Source organism: Pongo pygmaeus, chromosome 7, assembly GCF_028885625.2.
Source record: "Pongo pygmaeus isolate AG05252 chromosome 7, NHGRI_mPonPyg2-v2.0_pri, whole genome shotgun sequence".
NCBI classification, from domain to species: Eukaryota; Metazoa; Chordata; class Mammalia; order Primates; family Hominidae; genus Pongo; species Pongo pygmaeus.
Genome location: NC_072380.2, coordinates 157,705,873 through 157,726,448, shown reverse-complemented (window position 1 = coordinate 157,726,448; position 20,576 = coordinate 157,705,873). Strand labels below are relative to the sequence as shown.

The following is a 20,576-nucleotide window of genomic DNA, read 5'->3' as shown; positions in this document are numbered from 1 at the left end:
GCCATCGCACTCCAGCCTGGGCGACAGAGTGAGACTCTGTCTCAAAAAACAAACAACTGAAAAGACAACCCACGGTAGGTGAAAATATCTGCAAACCATCTATCTGCTAAAGAACTTGTATCCAGAACAGAGAAACAACTCTTACAACTCAATAAAAAGACAAGTAATTTTTAAATGGGCAAAAGATTTGAATAGATATTTCTTCAAAGATACACAAATGGCCATTAAGCATGTGAGGTGATGCTTAACATCATTAGTTATCAAGGAAATATAAATCAAAACCACAAAGCGACACCACTTCACACCCACCAGCTATGGCTATGATTAAAAAAAAAAAGGCCAATAACAAGTGTTGATAAGGATGTGGAGAAACTGTCATGTATGAACACGTATGGATGAACAGATGCAGAATGGGAATGTACAATGAGGCAGCTGCTGTGGAAAACAGTTTGGCGCCCCCTCAAGAAGTTAAACCTGGAGAAATTCTCAAATTCAGACTAAGGCTTTCTTCTGGCACTTCCTGAGGCCATGCACGCATCCTTTGGGCCCTTCACCACCTTCCTGCACCCAGTTCCCTGTGGCCCCTGCTTCTCTGGGTCGAGGGCCACTGCTGCTCACCTCTTCCTGGTACAGTCCTAAAGCCGCTGAGGCAGAAAAGGCCCAGCTCCCTCCACCCCGACGGGACGGCGCTGAGGTCCGATCCAAGCGTGTTCCAGACTCCCCTGCAGGACTGGACCCGGTCACCCCGCGGCCTCTGCACGACGCTCACCCGGGCTGGCCTCCTCCTCCTCCCAGTCCTCACTGGCCCAGCCTGCGCCTCCCAATAAGCCGAGATTACAGGAAGCCTCACCTCAGAGTCTGCTTCTGGGGACCCCACCCTGACGCGAATGGTTGGCATTGCAAGTTCTAAGGTGTTTTGACAAACCGTGCTTTAACCTCCACAGCAGGAAGTCCCGCGGAAACTCCGCGCGGCCCCTGCTCTCCCGCAGGTCAGGGCAGAACGCAACTTCTGGGGGTCAGGCGCTTCCGGCGGATTTTGAAACGGGGGCTACAGCTTCCGGAACCCCAGGTTTGAGGCGCTGAAGAATCTAGGGCCACAAGAAACCTATGGTCAGACGGCAGCTCCCACCCCGCGGAAAACGCATGCTCTGAAAACGTGGCTGACGAGATGGCGCCAGGTTTTCCCTCAGAAACGTTTCTCTTTGATCTTTCCGACCCATTTAGGGGATGCTTGAGGCAAAGGATTCCTCGACCTCTACCCACTCGAGGCACTGGGCCAGAAATGAGGTGGAAAGCACTGGAAGAGGCGCGCGCCGGGGGCTCCTGCGGGGACCCCTCAAGCCACTCTCGGCGTCGCCCCGCGGACTCATTAGCGACATCCCCTGTGGGCGCCTCGCGTTCCCGCCGTAGAGGAACGACCAGGCGAGGCAAGGAAACGCCTGGCTGGGGCAGCGGGGACGTGGCCCCTCCCCACGCTTTTGTCCTACCCACCCCCTCGGGCGCGCTTTGCCGACCACGCGGCAATGCGGACGCCCAGACTCGGGTGCGGGGCGCAGCGGCCCTCCCCCACCGCTCCGGGAGAGCGAGCGCTTCTGGGCGTGGCCCCGCCACACGCCGCCACCATTGCGCCCACTGCCACTTCTAGGGGCTCCTCCGACGGTCATGGATGTGCTGAGGCTACGCCGGGCGGGCAGCAGGGGCGAGTCCGCGCGTCCCTCGGGGCCGAAAGGAGCACTGTGGCCGGTGACCCCGGGCAGAAACCTGGTGGGAGCGCACTGGCAGTAGCCGTCCGCAGAGGTCTGCGCACCTGCTCTTGGTCCGCTCTGGGACACGCGGATGACCGCCCACTCGGTGGTTCAGCGGTCCCCGACGGGAGCTCGGGGTCCCGGCAAGGAAGGGGCCAGTTGGGCTCTTAGTGTGAAGCGACTGTGGGACATCCTGGTGAAGACAGGACCTAAAGCCGGCAGAAGATGCTGTGATGTAGATGCAAATTGGGGCGTCTTGATAGTCAGTGATGCCACTGAGCTCGCGAGGTCACCCAGAGACAGTGTTGAGTGAGAAGCGGCCCTGGTGCCCCTGGGGCAGTTGAAGAGGGAAGAGGCGCCCTGGGCATGGAAACCGCTGGGGCGGCCCTGGGTGGGAGGGGAGGTACCCAGGGGCCAGGTGCCACAGAGTCCCTCATGGAACTAGGCCCCTGAGACCTCAGTGTTGCTCAGGACTGTTGAGTTCCTTGGAGAATGAGAACAAAGGACCGAAGGTAGGAAAAATAACTTGACTTCTCTGTAGGAAAAATAGGTATCTTGGGAATGTTTCCAGGTGGCTGTGGTTGATGATATCCACAGCAGGAGCCCAGAAGCAACATGTCAGAACCTTAGTCTTTTCACCCATTTGGGGAAAAAGTTATCTCCTGGTCACAAAGATAAAGTTGCTTTTGACCACTAGCCTAGTAAAGTCCACTGTGGTGGTAATGAGAGGTGAAGCCAGCTGGACTTCCTGGATCGAGTAGGGACTTGGAGAACGTTTCTGTCTTACAAGGGGATTGTAAAATGCATTAGTCAGCACTCTGTAGCTAGCTAGAGGTTTGTAAAATGCACCAATCAGTGCTCTGTAGAGCTAGCTAGAGGTTTGTAAAATGGACCAATCAGCACTCTGTAAAATGGACCAATCGGCAGGACATGAGCAGGGACAAATAAGGAAATAAAAGCTGACCACCCTCCAGCCAGCAGGGACAACCCACTCGGATCTTCTTCCATGCTGTGGAAGCTTTGTTCTTTCGCTCTTCACAATAAATGTTGCTGCTACTCACTCTGGGTCCGTGCCATCTTTAAGAGCTGTAACACTCACTGTGAAGGTCGGTGGCTCCATTTTTGAAGTCAGTGAGACCACGAACCAACTGGAAGGAACCAATTCCGGACACAGTAACAGTAGCTGCCATTCATGGAGCACCTGCTATGTGCCAGGTGGTGCTAAGTGCTCTGCGTTTGCCAGGTAAGGATTGACATCACCATTTCACAGGTAAGAAAGCTGAGGTTGAACAAATTGTCTATGATCCAGATCCATCTGTCCCACTCCAAAACCCTCTTTTTACTCCCCCCAGGCTCTCATGTTCAATGTGGCTGGCCATCATAGGGACAGACAAGAGACTGTCTTTAAATGTGTTACTGAATAATTTGGGAGTCGTTCTAAACTTCCATCAACTCTAAATTTATTGTCCCGAAGGGCATAGAATGAGATTTTAATTTCGTGAGCAGAAACCTAATCATTCATTAGAGAAACACAGAGGAAACTAACATTCAGCTTGGACTGTAAGCCTTAGAGGAAAGAAAATGGAAAGACAAAGAGCCAGAAATGTACAGATACTGTCCAGGCACTGTCCACTCCCCATGTTCTGGTTTCTGTTCCTCCAGCTTCCCTCAAGACCTGTGCACAAACGGAGGTACAATCCCAGTGGCAACACCAGGGTTGCTGACAACTTTCGGGCACATGTTAAGAATCTAGCCTCTAGCAGGGCTCAATCTGTGCCCTGGCTTTCTGGTCTTCTATGTCCACTTCCTGGAGTGTAGGGATCATCTCAGTATGAGGGAGGAATCAGGTATCAGAGCCTGCAGAGCCACTGTCCAGACTCTGGGCAGGTGAGTTTGCCTGTCAGTAATCTCCCTGCTGATCTCCCCAGTACAAGTGCGCTATGGCCCAGGTCCTTGACCAGAGCATTCAGCCACAAGCTGTATGGGTTTTTTTTTTTTTTTTTTTTTAACCATAAAATCTCATGTGAAGGAAAAGGAGCCATGAGGGTAATCAAGAAGCCAGTTTACGGTCTGAGGAACAGGGCAGCATACCTACGACACCCCTGGATGACAGGTGAGGAGAAGAGCCATGCACAACATGGAGCACAGTAACTTCGTGGGCACAGGGAGCTGCCAGGTGCTTCGCAGTCCACGTACCCAGATGGCCTTGAAGAGAAATTCTGAAACCCTCCTGGTTCAAAATATCCTACAGCTCCCATGGCTCCAGGACTGAACACACTCCCCAGCAGAGCCTGCAAGGCCAGGCTCTGCAGGATCCCGGTCCTGCCCCGGTCCTCAGTCACACTCCCAACCCCATGGCATCCGAGGGAATCAGCCTCTTCCCAGCTCATCTGTGTTCCTTCTGCCATCATCTTGTCAATCCTTCAAGGCCCAGTTCTAGCCCTTCATCCAAACCTTCCTCACCCCTCTTCCCCAATCAACCCTTCCCTTCACTGCAAGTCCTGTGGCACTTACGACCTTAGCAAGTGTAACCTGGCATCCAATGGTGTGCATAACAGGACAAGTGGAAGACAGTGAGCCAGACACAAATCAGTGATGCACAGAAGTACCTGTTGGTGACAATAGCTGCTGTGGCTCCCCTTCTATGAATGTAAGGTCCGTTTTCCCTGAGAGGAGTACAGAATTGTAGACAAGACTCAAGAGTCTACCCTCCCCTCCCTTTTGAAAAAAATTTTTAATTAGAGACCAGGCTGTCTCTATCACCCAGACTGGAGTTCAGTGGTGCAGTCGTGGCTCACTGTAGACTCAAACTCCTGGGCTCAAGCGATCCTCCTGCCTCAGCCTCCCAAGTATCTGGAACTACATGTGCAGGCCACCACACTCGACTAATTTGTAATTTTTCTTTTTTTTTGTAGAGACAGGGTCTCACTTCATAGTCTAGATTAGTCTTGAACTCCTGGCCTCAAGTGATCCTCCTGCCTCAGCCTCCCAAAGTGTTGGGATTACAGGCATGAGCCACTGCACCCAGCCCCTCTCTTCTTTTTAACACATATAAGGCAACAGCTTGCTTCTTACACCCAGGACTAGGGGTGGAACCCTGGAAGATTATGTGGGCCTGGTTGCTCTTCTCTGCACCTCAGGCCTCAGAAGATAGAGGGTCATTCCTGGCTCAGGTTGTGCCATTGCCTGATGATGAAGGAGGGGCAGATGGATGCATTTCATAGCTGTGTTCCTCTCCAAGCTTTGCTCCTTTCTCCTCAGATTGCGCCTAGAGGAAAAATCTAACCAGAAACTTTTTTTTTTTTGAGACAAGAGTTTCACTCCATCACCCAGGCTGGAGTGCAGTGGTGTGATCTCAGCTCACTGCAACCTCTGCCTCCTGGGTTCAACCAATTCTCTTGACTCACTGGAGTAGCTGGGATTACAGGCGTGCACCACCATGCCTGGCTAATTTTTGTATTTTTGGTAGAAACAGAGTTTCTCCATGTTGGCCAGGCTGTTCTCAAGTGATCCGCCCGCCTTGGCCTCCAAAAGTGCTGGGATTATAGGCATAAGCCACTGTACCCAGTCAGTCAGAAACTTTTCAACAGCTATTTTGTATAAACAACGAACTATTCAGTTATATCTATGATTTGAAGTTCACAAAATCAATTGCTCTTACCATCAATGGCTTTATAATCCTTTATTTTCTGTTTCTACTTTAATGACCTTATTGTATGCATCACTATTTCAATTCAAATTACCTTTGGGGGGCATGAACTAGATATAAGTAATCTTTAACACATATATTTTTGGGACAGAGGCTCGCTCTGTTGCCCAGGCCAGAGTACAGTAGTGCAATCATGGCTCACTCCAGCCTCAACCTCCTGGGTTCAAATGATCCTCCCACCATGCCTGGCTAATTTTATTTATTTGTAGAGATGGGGTCTCACCATGTTGCCAGGCTGGTCTCAAAGTCCTGGCCTCAAGTGATCCATCTTGGTCTCTCAGAGTGCTGGGATTACAAGCATAAGCCACTGTGCCCAGCCTTGATTTCATTTCATAGTGAAAACTTCATTCTAAAGTCAAGGATTTTATCCTAAGCTGCTGAAGGATTATGTTAAAATAATTTTATGTTTTCAGTATAGCCAGTAGCCACAATGGATTGTCTTCTGATGAAAATACAGATCCTACATATTGGTGCAGCTGACCCTCATTCTACACGCTTTCAGATTTAAGAAACTTAGTGCAGAGGTGTAGGAAGCTGCCTCAGCTATTCTGTTTGGTTTCACGAAGACCTTGAGTCATTGCTCATTATTGTTCAGGATAAAAAGGCAGCTCTGGAGACCCAACACTAACTCTAGTAGTTTTCCATTTTCCTGTGCATCCACTTTGGGGGTTGCATTTATCTGCCTCTCTCTGGGTCTGGTCTCTGCTTCTGGTTTCTGCATATTTGAGATCAGGCCACACCATGGATCACTGGCCTCCCCTAGCATTTCCAATAGCATTCCCAGCCAGGAATAAGGCTGTCTTTGACTCCATCTCACAATCCCCGTCTAAAGCAAGATTCCCTACAGAGCATGGCCACCCTGGGGCAAGCACCTGCTAGGGCAGTTTATTCAAAAGGGAGCAGCTGGCAACAGCAGGAACCCACATTTCCACCTACTTCCCGCAGTATACCAAAGCCTCTCATATCCATTATATCCTCTATGAATTATCTCATTGTAAATAATATGAGTTCCAACTAAATGCTTTTTCAACATTCATTACATCCATAGGGGTTCTCTCCAATAGGAACTCTGACATTATATAATGAGCTACAATGAAAGGCTTCCCACCTTTGTTGCATTCTTGGATGCTTTTCCCTCCTGTATGAATTGAGGGGTTCCTTTCCAGTAGAATTTGTGAGACAGTGACTGAGAAGCTAGCTCACACTGAAAGCCTGCCCACATTCCTTTAACTTATACTTGCTATCCATAGTGTGAATAACCTAATGTCTAATAAGGGTTGAGCTCTGGCTGAAGCATTTCCCACATACACTACATGCATGTGGCTTCTCTACAGAATGTGTTCTGTGGCAATGAATCAAGTGTGACATCTGAATAAAGCCTCTCCCACATGACACACACATAAGTTTTCTCTCCAGTGTGTATTCTTTGATGATCAATCAGGTGTGATGTTTGAAGCCCCTTCCACACTCATTGCATTTGTAGGGCTTCTCTCAAGAATGCTTCCTTTGATTATGAATCACATGTGATGGCTGACTGAAGCTTTTTCCACACTTTACATTCAAAAAGTTTCTCTCCTGTATGAATTCTCTGATATTGCATGGGATTTGCTTTCAGATTAAAGGCTTTCCCACACTGAATACATTTATAGGGCTTCTCTCCAGTATGTATCAGTTGGTGTTTAATAAGGTTTGAATTCCCACTAAAGGCTTTGCCACATTCATTCCACCTATAGGGCTTTTCTCCAGTATGAATTATCTGATGTTTAACAAGCTTTGATGTCTCCCTAAAGCCCTTACCACATTCACTACACACATAGGGTTTCTCTCCACCATGAATTTTCTTTTCTTTTTTTTTTTTTTTTTTGAGACAGAATTTCACTCTGTCGTCCAGGTTGGAGTGCAGTGCCGCAATCTCAGCTCAATGCAACCTCCGCCTCCCTGGTTCAAGCAATTCTTCTGCCTCAGCCTCCTGAGTAGCCGCGATTACCAGCATGCACCACCACACGCAAATAATTTTTGTGTTTTTAGTAGAGATAGGGTTTCACCATCCATGGTGAATTTTCTCATGTTGTATAAGGCTTGAGTTGTGATTTTTTTCCCCATATTCAATACATACACAGGGCTTCTCTGTAGCATGAATTATCTGCTGCCAAGTAAGGTGTGAGTTCTTGCTGAAAGACTTCCCATACACATGACATCCATGGGGCTTTGTCCCACTGGTAACTGCCTGATGTCCACTCAGACATGACTCACATGGAAAGCCTTAGCCACCCATCCTCCATCCACTGGCTCTCTTTCCTGGCCTGTCCCTCAGAGGTACAACAGGCTTTGTGCCCAGAGACAAACTTTTCTCCAATTTATTACATTCCTGATATTTGTCTGCTACAATGATTTTCAAGGGGGAGCTGACCACTTTCCTTGAACCTCTCTTTTAGGGAAATAACTTCATCCTGGTCTGTATTGTGAATTTTTTCCAGCAACGTTCTGCTCCTGTCTCAGTCCTACAAGCTGATTGAAACTCAAACTCCTCTGGATTGCCTCTTGGGAAAATTTCCTGAGTTACTCCTTGTAATTGTTCTTCAGAAGATTTTTCTGTTGGGGTTGATTGTTTATGCTTTGTCTTGACCTAAGAATCTGAAACAAAGAATGGAAATTAAAAGTTTCTCTGTGAAAGAAAAAATTGATTGAGCCAAAGGAAATTTCTGTGCAGCTCATATGTCTCAGCCTGAGTTGAGTTTTATTTTCCCTTCTGTTAATCACTTTATTCCATTTTGTCTTGTATCACGCTTAGTTGTGTGTATCCATCTCTCTCTGAATGGACTGAAATTGTGAGGGCAAATGCCTTCTCACACAAGTACTTGCGGCACCTTAATGGCGCAGTGCACAAAGCAGGAACTGACAACTAAAGAACGAGGGATTCATTCCAGCAGTGTTTGCCAGGTGCCTCCTGGGTGCCTGGCACTGCTTGAGGTACCAGGGACTTGGTGAATGAATGAAGTCCCCTGTCCCTTAACATTCTAATGTAGAGACCAACAATATGATAGGACATCAGGGCAGGATAAATAATTCTTCCACAAACTACGATGTTCTCCACAAACCAAAATGCACACTCCCTGAAGACAAGGACTTGGTTTTGCTTATACTTAACCCCAGCACCTAGAAGAATGCCTGCATGCAAGCAGCATGCAAACTGTGGAAATAGGAGAGGGTGCTGAGGCCATGCTCTCAGGTGACTACAATGTGGAGTTTTGTTTGTACTTTGACATGTAAGTGCAAATCAGCTCATCAGGGAAGCCTGGTCACCACTAGAAAATGGCTGTCCCACCTGAGTAGCTGCACAATGGACTTACACTTCCCTTCAGAGGGAAGGTGGGGCCAGGACGGGAACCAGAATAGACAATCAGGGGTCTCTCAGCTGGCCATTTGAACTCCCCCCTCACCACTCTCACAGCTCACATGCACAACACATCACAGTTCCCCTGAGATACCTACCTCCTCACTCACCTGTGTAGGCAGGCCCTGGCAGAGCAATGACCCATGGCATTTCCCCCTGCTCCTGCTGGGAGATAACCCTGAGTGTGGACACTGAAAAACCTGTTTATCAAGAAGATAATGGTCAGTGCTAGAATATCTGAGCTGCCCCTGGCTGAGGGCCACAGAGGCTGCAAGAGGAGGGGGATCCAGAGGAGGTCTCGAGAAGAAAGAATGGGTGATGAGATCACTGGCCACTCCCTGCTGGGACACGGGCACACCAGCATGGACTGGGGATGTCTGGTCTATGAGTCAAGAGAGCCCAGGGGACCAGTCACCTGAGGATGGGGAGCAGGGACCTGAAGCCCACCATGTGATGCTTATCCAGAGCTGTTAGGGTGCAGTGGTTCTCGAGCATCATATCCTGGTAGAGTGCTCTCTGAGGGGGTCCCAGGTGCTGCCCCTCCTCCTGTGTGAAGTACATGGCCACCTCCTCAAACATCACTGTGCCCTGGAATCACTGGTGCTCACTGCCCAGAGAGCCTCACCCCTGCCCAAGGGCAAGTGCACCTTGCAGCTTGGACTGAGTTTCTAGCAAGAGGCTCTACATGCATCTCCCTACCTTCCAGGCAGATGTTTAGGAAAAGAGCTAGAGGTAGGTTGGGCAGGGAAGGTGTGACTATGGAAACACAGAGCTCTCAAAACTGGGCTCTCCCCTTAGGGCCCTGCATCCTGCTCAGCTCTGTGGAAGGGGCAGCTAGTGGGGTGGGCCTGGATCTGAGGAGGGAGATTCTGTTCTCAGGGCCCCAAGGGTCTGCTGGGCAAGGGGCTCCAGGCTGAGGGGGAGAGGCCTTGGGCAGCAACTGTTCCCCAAAGGCCAGCTCACCTGGGGCTCAGCCGCCATCACTGGGCTCCTCCTGGGAAAGACAGAGGCAGGGTGTCAAAACGAAGACACAGAAGGGCAACCCCATGCCCCGCACACCTGACTGCTGCAGCAGCCCCAGGTAACAAGCTGTCTTAGGAGCTGGTGACCCTGCATTTCCTTCAGCATGAAGGGCACCTGTGCCCAAGACCTTCTCACCTGGGCTTAGTGCTGCTGCAGAGCCCTTGAATTCAGGTTCAAGGGTGATGCTGTGCCTCTGCTGCTTGGAGTCTGGAGGATGTGACCTGACCCTGACCCTGCCTGGCAACACCTCCCACTGGTACCCTCTCCCACCCCCGGAGTTCGGGTCCACTGTGGGCTCCCTCGGGTCTCCAGCTTGCCCTCCTCCCTAGAGCACCTCAATTCAATGCCTTGTGGGGGCAAGGCATGTTCAAGAGGGGCTGGAGTCATGCTGGAGGGGTGTGCATCCTCAGAGTTGCCTGCAGGAGGACCTATAGTTTGGGCCTGGAGAAAACCCTTTTGGTAGAGCTGGCAGCAGGCCCCAGGCTGGGAATGGCAGGGGGTGGGGGCTCACCCCTCCACCTGCTCCCCTCCTCCCCAGCCGCCCCCACCCCTGCCTGAGGCCAGGGTGCCTCCCTCCCCCAATCACTACCCTGGTCCTTGGTCTCTCAGTCTCTGCCGGCCCCTGGCTCAGCCCACTCTGACTTGGGTTTGTAAACTGGCTTCCTCACCAGGCCCCTGGCCCACGGCCCTGTCCATCTTGAGGCCTCAGCTCTGCAGCCTCCCTGCACCCCCTTGAAAGAGGCCACCACAAAAGAAGCCACCATGGCATCATGGTTGCGGGTGGAGGGGCATGGCCTGAGCTGGATCCTGGAAAGGTGGTCAGCAGGGGTCTCTCCCCAGCAGCTGGGCCCAGGGAGTTAGGGGCAGGCCATAATTGGCTGCATGTCACCTCAACCACCTCTGCCTCATGGACAGCAGAGACCACGACTTCACCCACTGGGGCATGAAGGGCAGGGAGTGTTAATCTGTGCGGGCTCCAGGTTACACCTAGAACATGGGGTAGAACACAGATAGATGGCCACACATGGTCACAAGTCAGTGTCCTAAAGAGAAACAAAAAGCAGTGAAGCTATTCCAGATTAAAAGAGCCAGCGAGGTGCGGTGGCTTAGGCCTGTAATCCTAGCACTTTGGGAGGCCAAGGCAGGCAGATCCTTTGAGTCCAGGAGTTTGAGACTAGCCTGGGTAACATGGTAAGACTTGGTCTCTATAAAAAAAATACAAAAAATTAGCCAGGCATGGTGGCACATTCCTGTAGTTCCAGCTACTCGGGAGGCTGAGGTGGGAGGATCACCTAAGCCTGGGAGGTTGAGGATGCAATGAGCCATGATGGCGCCACTGCTCTCCAGCCTTGGGGACAGAGTGAGACCTTGTTTCAAAAAAAAAAAAAGCCTGAAGAGACACAATTAAATGCAACATGCAATCTTGATTAGCTTCTGAATTAGAGGGGAAAAACCCAGCTATGCAGACATTTTAGAGACAATTGCAGAAATAAGTTATGTGACCATGGGATTATTGCTTTTTGTTTGTTTGTTTGTTTTTTGAGACGGAGTCTCACTCCGTCGCCAGGCTGCAGTGCAGTGGCACGATCTTGGCTCACTGCAACCTCTGCCTCCTGAGTTCAAGTGATTCTCCTGCCTCAGCCTCCCAAGTAGCTGGGACCACAGGCGCATGCCAACACACCCAGCTAATTTTTGTATTTTTAGTAGAGATGGGGTTTCACCATGTTGGCCAGGATGGTCTCGATCTCTTGACCTCGTGATCCGCCCACCTCAGCCTCCCAAAGTGCTAAGATTACAGGCATGAGCCACCGTGCCCGGCGACCACGGGATAATTGTTAATTTTCTCAGGTGAAATAAAGTATTGCTATCATGTAAGAAAATGTCCTCACCTCTAGGAAACAGGCTGAGGTACCTAAGGGAAAGTGTCATGATGTCTACAAATTACAGCTGACCCTGGAACAACACAGGTTTGAACTGCGAGGGTCAGTTATAATTGGATTTTCTTCCACCTCAGTCACCCCTGAGATTGCAAGACCAATCCTCCTCTTCCTCCTCCTCCTCAGACTACTCAATGTGAAGACAATGAGGATGAAGACTTTTATGATGATCCGCTTTCACTTAATTAATATTAAATATATTATGTGTTCCTTATGATTTTCTGAACACCATTTTCTTTTCTCTAGCTTATTTTAAGAACAGAGTATATAATACATATAACATAAAAAATGTGTTAGTTGACTATGTCATGCGTAAGGCTTCCAGTCAACAGTAGGCTATTAGTAGTTAAATTTTAGGGGAGTTAAAAGTTATGCTTTGATTTTCAACTGCACAGGGGTCACTGCCCCAACCCCTGTATTATTCAAGGGTCAACGGTATTTTCAAATTACTTTTCAGCAACAAAAAGTAAATATATTCAAAGATACAGCCAGTGTGGCAAAATGTCAACAACAACTATAGAATCTAAATGAAGAGTTTATGGTGTTCATAATACTTTTCTGTGGAACATTCTCAAAATTAAGAGCAGTGTGGAAAATAAAAAGTTCCTCTTCAAAGTTTCTTCTTTAAATCAGAAATGTTATTGGTATTTTCTCTCAGAGCTAGTTCTGTTCAAGCTTCTTATTTTATAGTGATAACTCTCTGTTACGCCTTATATAGCAAATGTAATGGAATAAGCATACTGTATGCCTGTATACTCTGACTTCAGTATTTGTGTTAGACATTTTCACAGACATGTAGTACATTCTATGTCCTTGTACCTTAACCAAAATATTCGTGTTGGACGTGCCCAGACATGTCCCAGCATGCAGCCTATGCCCCTTCCTTATTTGGAAATGTTATTACTGTTCTAAAGTCCTTTCGTAAGCAACTTCCTCTTTTCCTTTGTTCCTCACTGTCTTTACCTATTTAGAAAGTTTTAAATTGTTAGCCAATCGAGTTCAGCCTAGAATATGTGGTCCAACTCAGCCAATGGAGATAGGACACAGCAGTAGGGACCTCATGCGTTAGGGATACATATTCCTGTCTCCCTTTGTTCGGTGTACTCTCTTGACAAGACTGCTGGCAAGCAGTACCATTTCTGCAGAAAGTAAAGTTGCCTTGCTGAGAGTACTTTTTGTCTAAATGCTGACTCTTCCTTGAGACACCAGGGAATAAGCATTTATTTCTAACAAGCAGCAATAGAAGACATCACTCTGGTTTCTGGCAGAGGGCAGTCTGGAGGCAGGAGAGGACACAGGAGGAAACCTGTGGTCCAGGGCACAGGTTGGGGTCCAGTGGCCTTTTCCTATCTCAGTGCTCCACGTTTGCTAAGTCGGAGGTACCACCTGTCATCACCATCCCATGGCCATTCATGCTTGAGAGTCCTGCACAGACAGAGCTAGGCTCTGCTCCACATTTCCCTCTTTATGCTATTCCCTGGCCCCCACCACCCCCAGCACGCTTCCGGCCCAAGAGCCGTGCAGGGACAGCAGGGCGGCTTCCAGATATCTTGTAGGGCATTGGACGTGAGAAGAAGAGCTGAGAGAGGGGCCCTGGGTGATCCTTGAGTGGAATCAATGAATGAACGAATGATTTCCTCTCACCTCCTCGAGTTTACTTCATATTGGTGGATCGTCTCAGGAAGACTCCAAAAGTGATTGCCACCACTCAGCTTTCTGGCAGTACAAGTGGGGAAAACGCAGGGATGAGGATGAGGCCAGAGGTGGGAGTCTCGCTTGTCCCTTCCCAACTTTCACCAGACAAAATGGCGGACCCCGCCCAGAGACCACGCCCCCCACCTTAGAGGACACAGCTCCTAGACAACTCCCCTCATCCTGCACTAACCTCACCCTGAAACCACGTCATTCACCCTTCACATATCCTGCTCCAGGAACGCTCTCCTCACCCTTCACAGACCCGCACCACCGGCAACATGGCTGTCACCCTTCACAGACCCTCAAGCCAGGAAAACACCCCTCATCCTTCACAGCCCCTCATGCCGGAAAAACGCCCCCACCCTTCACAAACACCTGCACCCCAGGAACACGCCCCTCACCCTTCACAAACCCTCATTCCGGGAACTCGCCCCTCACCCTTCACAGACCTGCACCACCCGCAACACGGCTCTCACTCTTCACAGCCCCTCAAGCCAGGAAAACACTCCCCACCCTTCACAGCCCCTCATGCCGGAAAAACTCTCCTCATCCTTTACAAACACCCCCACCCCAGGAACACGCTCCTCACCCTTCACAGACCCTCATTCGGGGAACAAGCTCCTCACCCTACACAGACCTGCACCCCATGACCACACCCCTCACCCAACCCAGGGACCACGCCCCTTGTCCTTTATAGACTCCGACCCGCGACCGCACATCCTACAGAGACCCGGCCTCGCCCCTGCATCCTTCGTAGATCGCGCCCTGTGACCATACCCCTCGTCCTTCATAGGCACCAGCCCGCGACCGTGCACGCCCCGCTTTTATTGGCCCAGCTCCGTGACCAGTGACCACGCCCCCGCAACCTTGAGAGACTCCACCCCCGAAGACCCCTCGCAGGAGCACAGTGACCCCGCCTCCACAGGGTCCGCTCCGCCACCCTGACCCTTCCGTGTCGCTCGCGGGACCCCACCCCTGTCCGCCTGCTCCGGTGCCCATGGGGAAGCCTGGTGCCAGGGGTCACCAGTCAGTCCAACTCACCGCCCGACTGGTGGGACAAGGACAGGTCAGCGGGTCACAGGCCGGAAGTGAGGCTCGCCCGGCCGCTCTAGGACGCGGGAAGACCGAGGCCTCGGTGGTTCCCCCTCTCTCCCGCCTGTCTCCCTCAGGAGAAGGAGCGGCTAAGGGAGGACCCGACACCGCGGTTGTACCCGCCTTCTTTTCTGGCCCGGAGTACGGCCTGGGATCTCCAGGGGTGGAGACTGAATGAGTGCTGTCGAGGACCGGCGAGAGTCTGGAAAGTTCGCGCCTTCGTAGGAGAACGAGGAGGTGACGGATAGGGAAGGGGGAGCTGCCGTTGGGTGGGCCGCCTGAGACCCTTGGGAAATGGCCCGGTCGCCGACTGTTTGCACCACTGGCATCCTGCAACACTGTGAGATGCGGCCCCGTTTGTTCCCAGAATGTAAATCATCCCGCACAGAAAAGGATGCGATTCACGAAGAAAGAGTTCTGTCTCCTCTCTGGGCACAGCTCTCTCCTTCCTGGAAGACAGCGGCCCTGGACAGGATGGGGACCCCCGACAGGTTCCAGCCCGGAGGAAGGCGCTGCAACTGGGGGATGCGGTGGAGACAGAGAACCTTGATGGATTTTATTCTTGTGAGAAGCCCGCTTTTCTACCCAAACCTCATGCCAGTTGGTGACGCGAAGTCAACTTGGGCATTGATCCAGCCCACCCAGCCCTCCATGGTCCCCAGACCGTCCCACCTTCCCGTCCCGTAGCCCACCAGCACCCCGCCCCGCCCTGCCGCCGAGCGCCCACACAGCCTCCCCTCCGTGCCCCCAGCCCACCAGCCCCCTACCCCTCCCACAGCGCCTTGCCCCACAGCGCCTCACAAGGCCTCGACCTCGGGTCCCTCAGCCCCACAGCCCCTGACAGCGCCAGGCTCCACCCCACAATACCCCACAGCGCCCCACAGCCTCCCACCTCCGCCTCAAGGCCCCAACCTATGACCCTCCACATTGCCCCACCCACAGCACCCCCACACCGGCCCGCCCCCAGGTGCCCCACACCACCCCACCCCACAGCTCCCCAGAGTGCCCCTTCCCATAGCCCCCCACACCACCCCGCCCCGCAGCGCCCGCCCCAAGGCCCCGCCAACGGCCCCGCCCCACTGCCCTGCCCCACCCATCCCCCACACCGCCCTGCCCTACAACACACCACCCCGCATCCTCCATAGCGCCCCCAACTTCAGTTCCCACACCACCCTGCCCCACAGCGCCCCTCACCGCCCCATCTCCCAGGGCTTACAGTCCCCACCCCCTGCATCGCCCAGCGCCTAAGAGGCTGGGCTCTGGGTACCTCCCAAGAGACGAGAGGTGTGTCCCGCGCCTTGTGCAGTGAGAAGCCCTGGAACTCCAGGACCCTGCTTTTTTAGGCAGAATGCTATGGATGGGCCACTCCAAAGAGAAACACGGCTGGGGTCTTCTCACTGGGGTTGCAGGCCGTAGGATGGTGTGAACACTCCATGTTTATTCATATCTTGGACCCCCCAATCCCCCCAAGGGAGGGGTGGCCTTCTCTTTGCAAGAAGGCTTCTGAGTCCTTAGAGGCGAAGCTGTGTCCTCATTCCACTCCCCACTGATACCCAAGCCAACAAGGAGATGCCCTGACCCACTCATGGCCAAGGACACCAATGGAAAAGGCCTTCGTCCTCTCAGTACAGACTGTGCCAGGTAGGCCAGGAAAAGCCAAGAAAATGTAGATTCAACAGATAGGTTCCTAGCAAAATACTAAAGCTGAGCCAAAGTAGAAAACTTGAATTAACTAATTGCCAAAAAAAGAGATTAGAGAGGTGATTAAAAAGCTACCATTAAGAAAGCTCCAGATGGCTCCAGATCACATCTGAGCTCTCACCAACCTTTAGAGATCAGATAATTTGAAAGTTAATTACAATCTTCCAAGCCACAGAAAAAGATTAAAAACCTCAATTCACTTTACGAAGCCTTCTGTCTGTAAGCTTGTCTAAGTCTGTGTTGCTATAAAGGGAATACCTGAGACTGGGTAATATAAAGAAAGGAGGTTTATTTGGCTCACAGTTCTGCAGGCTGTGCAGGAAGCATGGCACCAGTATCTACTGGTGAGGCCTCAGGCTGCTTTCACTTATGGTGGAAGATGAACGGGAGCTGGTGTGCAGAGATCACACAGCAAGAGAAGAGGCAAGAGAGAGAGTGGGTAGGGGCCAGGCTTGTTTAAACAACCAGGTTTTGGGGGAATTCATAGAACTAGAACTCCCTTATTACCATGAAGAGGGCACTATGCATTCATGAGGGATCCACCCCCATAATCCAAACACCTCCTACCAAGTACCACCTCCAACACTGGGGATCAAATCTCAGCATGAGGTTTGGGAGGACAAACACCCAAACCATAGCGAGGCTTAACACGCCAAAATGATAGAGCTCAAAGAATCTATAGACCCAGATCTCTATGTTTAATGTTGAAAAACAAATTATAAATAAGACAGTAGCAAATACAATCAAGCAGCATATCAAAAAAATAATATGCCATGGCCAAATATGGTTTATTTCAGGAATGCAAGGATAACTACATACCATTGCAATTCATTAGCTCAACAAATTAAAAGAGAAAAAACAGGCCGGGTGCGGTGGCCCATACTTGTAATCCCAGCATGTTGGGAAGCCGAGGCAGGCGGATCACCTGAGGTCAGGAGTTTGAGACCAGCCTGGCCAACATGGTGAAACCCCATCTCTACTAAAAATACAAAAAAAAATCTGGGCATGGGAGGCTGAGGCAGGAGGATTGCCTGAACTCAGGAGGTGGAGGTTTCAGTGAGCTGAGATCACGCCATTGCACTCCAGCCTGGGCAACAAGAGCGAAACTCCATATCAAAAAAAAAAAAAAAAAAAAAAGAAAAAACAGCATTCCATCCTCGTATGCTAAATAATAACATTGAATAAAATTCTGAAGCCATTCTGAGTAAAATTTCAAAGAAAATAGGAATAAATGAAAATGATTTAAATATGGTAAAAATTATTAACCATAAACTCCAAGAACAAGCATCATTTATAGAACGATATGCTAAAGCTATTACTTTTTCTTTTTTTTGAGAGGGATCTTGCTCTGTCACCCAAGCCACGATGTCAGCTTACTGCAACCTCCTCCAGGTCCTGGGTTTAAGCGATCCTCCTGCCTCAGCCTCCTGAGTAGCTGGAACTACAGGTGCATGCCACTATGCCTGGCTAATTTTTTTGTATTTTTAGTAGAGATGGGGTTTCACTATGTTGGTCAGGCAGGTCTCAAACTCCTGACTTCAAGTGATCCGCCTGCCTCGGCCTCCCAAATTGCTGGGATTACAGGCATGAGCCACTGTGCCTGTAATTTAAAATAAGTTAAGGTGGTAAATTTTATGTTATGTGAATTTTACCACAATAAAATTTTTTTAAACTCAGAGCAATAAAAATCTTAGTGAAAACTTAGAATATCATATGTACAAGGTAGAGCAGAGGAATACTTTGTAACCATGACGGGCAACTCAGAAGCTGTAAAAAGCAGATTAGACATATTTACTAAAGCTATTACTTGGGCCAGGCGCAGTGGCTCACACCTGTAATGCCAGCTCTTCAGAAGGCCAAGGCAGGTGGATCACTAGAGGTTGGGAATTCAAGACCAGCCTGGCCAACATGGTGAAACCATGTCTCTACTAAAAATACAAAAATTAGCTGGGCATGGTGGCGCATGCCTGTAATCTCAGCTACTTAGGTGGCTGAAGCACGAGAATCGCTTGAACCTGGGAGGTGGAAGTTGTAGTGAGCCAAGCAAGATCACACCACTGCCCTCCAGCCTGGGAGAAAGAGTGGACTCCATCTCAAAAAAAAAAAAAAAAGCTATTACTCTTAAAACAAGGAATAAGACCAGGACACCAACTTACATAATTTTTGCTCTAATTTTCTACAGACAGAATTATGTTCCCACAAAATTCGTATTTGAGGCTCTAACTGTCCATATGACTGTACCAGAGATAGGGCCTTTGTGTTAGTCTACTCTGGCTGCCGTAACAAATACCACAGACTGGGTGTCTTAATATAAATTTATTTTCTCGTAGTTCTGGAGGCTGGAAGTTTGAGATCAGAGTGCTGGGATGGAGAGTTTCTCAAGGGGTCTTTTCCTAGCTTTCAGAGAGCTGCCTTCTCACTCTGTCCTCACGTGGCATGGAGGAAGACAGAGAGATCTCATTTCTAGTGTGTTATCTTATAAGGGCACTAATCCCATCATGAGGACTCCACCCTCATGACCTTTAATTCTAATCACCTCTCAAAGGCCCCATCTACAAATATTATTACAACTGAGGTTAGAGCTCTAACATAGGAATTTCAGGGGCACACAAACATTCAGTCCATAACAGCCTTTAAGGAAGTGATTAAGGTTAAATGAGGGCTAGGCGCTGTAGCTTATGCCTGTATTCCCAGCATTTTGGGAGGCCAAGGTGCATGAATCACCTGAGGTCAGGAGTTCGAGACCAGTCTGGCCAACATGGTAAAACCCTGAAACCTCATCTCTACTAAAAATACAAAAATTAGCCGGGCGTGGTGGCAGGCGCCTGTAATCCCAGCTACTAGGGAGGCTGAGACAGGAGAATCGCTTGAACTTGGTAGGCAGAGGTTGCTGTGAGCTGAGATTATGCCACTGCACTCCATGCAGCCTGGGTGACAGAGCAAGACTCCAACTCAAAAAAAAAAAAAAAAAGTTGGCCAGGCTTGGTGGCTCATGCCTGTAATCCCAGCACTTTGGAAGGCCAAGGCAGGTGGATCACGAGGTCAGGAAATCGAGACCGTCCTGGCTAACATGGTGAAACCCCATCTCTACTAAAAATACAAAAATTAGCCGGGCGCGGAGGCGGGTGCCTGTAGTCCCAGCTACTTGGGAGGCTGAGACAGGAGAATAGCGTGAACCCGGGAGGCGGAGCTTGCAGTGAGCCGAGATCGCTCCACTGCACTCCACCCTGGGCGACAGAGCTAGACTCTGTCTCAAAAAAAGAAAAAAAGTTAAATGAAGGCATGGAGTGGAGCTCTGATCTGATATAACTGATGCCCTAAGAAGAGGAAGAGACACCAGTGTGCGCGCTCTTTTTTCCCCCCTCTCTCTCTCTGCCGTGTGAAAACGCAGTGAGAAGTTGGCCATTTGCAAGCCAAGAAGAGGGTCCTCACCAGAGACTAAATCAGCTAGCACTTTTACTGGGGACCTAAGCCTTCAAAACCGTGAGAAGTAAATTCCGTTGTTTAAACCCCATCAGTCTGAGGTATTTTGTTATGGCCCCCTGAGCAGATTAATACAACATTGTTTGGTAATTCTTACGAAAACAAAAAGAAATACGATTTGTATATGTGCTGATAAAGAAAAGACATTGACTCTTTTTGGGCAATGATGTGATTGCATAGAAAACACTATTAGGATTAATATGAATGTTTGTTAAAGTTACTGGATATATTAAAGTATGTAAAACTCAATAGCTTTCCTCAATAATCATTAAGTAATAATCACCAACTTGAAATGGAAATGAGAAAATAGCTCATTCACAGTAGCAACAAAAACTATAAAATGTAATATTTAGTCATTATAAAGTAAGATGTAATAAATTATGACGTGTAAAACCATATTGAAGGACATAAAAACAAGATTCGAAAAAAAGATGTCCACATTCTTGGAAGACTTACTAAAAAGTAAATTCTTTCCAAATATATCGAAAATATGTATACAATTAACATACCTCTAAGTTGACACCCAGTAATTGCATCTTTCAAAGGATATAGTCAGTTTAATGTATATATGGAAGAAAAATTTTCAAAACTAGCCACGGAAACTATAAAGGATTAGGAGGGAGGATTTACCTTCCAGATTAAACTAGCCTCTAAATCCTGTGAAAGCAAAGCAATGTTGAATTGGTCTAAAAATAGACAGAAAGATCAAAGACTAAAATGGAAATCCTAGAAATGACCCCAAAACAGAGGGGAATTTACAATTTCACAAAGGCGGCATTTCAGTTCAGTGAGGCAAG

At 49.5% G+C, this 20,576-nt stretch overlaps 1 protein-coding gene and 1 long non-coding RNA gene across 2 annotated transcripts in view; both read left to right on the top strand.

The window, feature by feature from the left end:
• Positions 1–2,805, top strand: part of ZNF251 (zinc finger protein 251) — a 43,750-nt gene extending 40,945 nt beyond the window's left edge. Inside the window, exon 6 of the transcript XR_010127319.1 lies at positions 1,225–2,805. The gene's annotated coding sequence lies outside the window, so the exon portion shown is untranslated. The remainder of the gene's footprint in view (positions 1–1,224) is intronic.
• An 11,569-nt stretch (positions 2,806–14,374) lies between these two features.
• Positions 14,375–16,497, top strand: LOC134740058 (uncharacterized). Its single transcript, XR_010127320.1, has 2 exons — positions 14,375–14,832; positions 14,963–16,497. It is a non-coding gene; the product is annotated as an uncharacterized LOC134740058 (long non-coding RNA).
• The last annotated feature ends 4,079 nt before the right edge of the window (positions 16,498–20,576 follow it).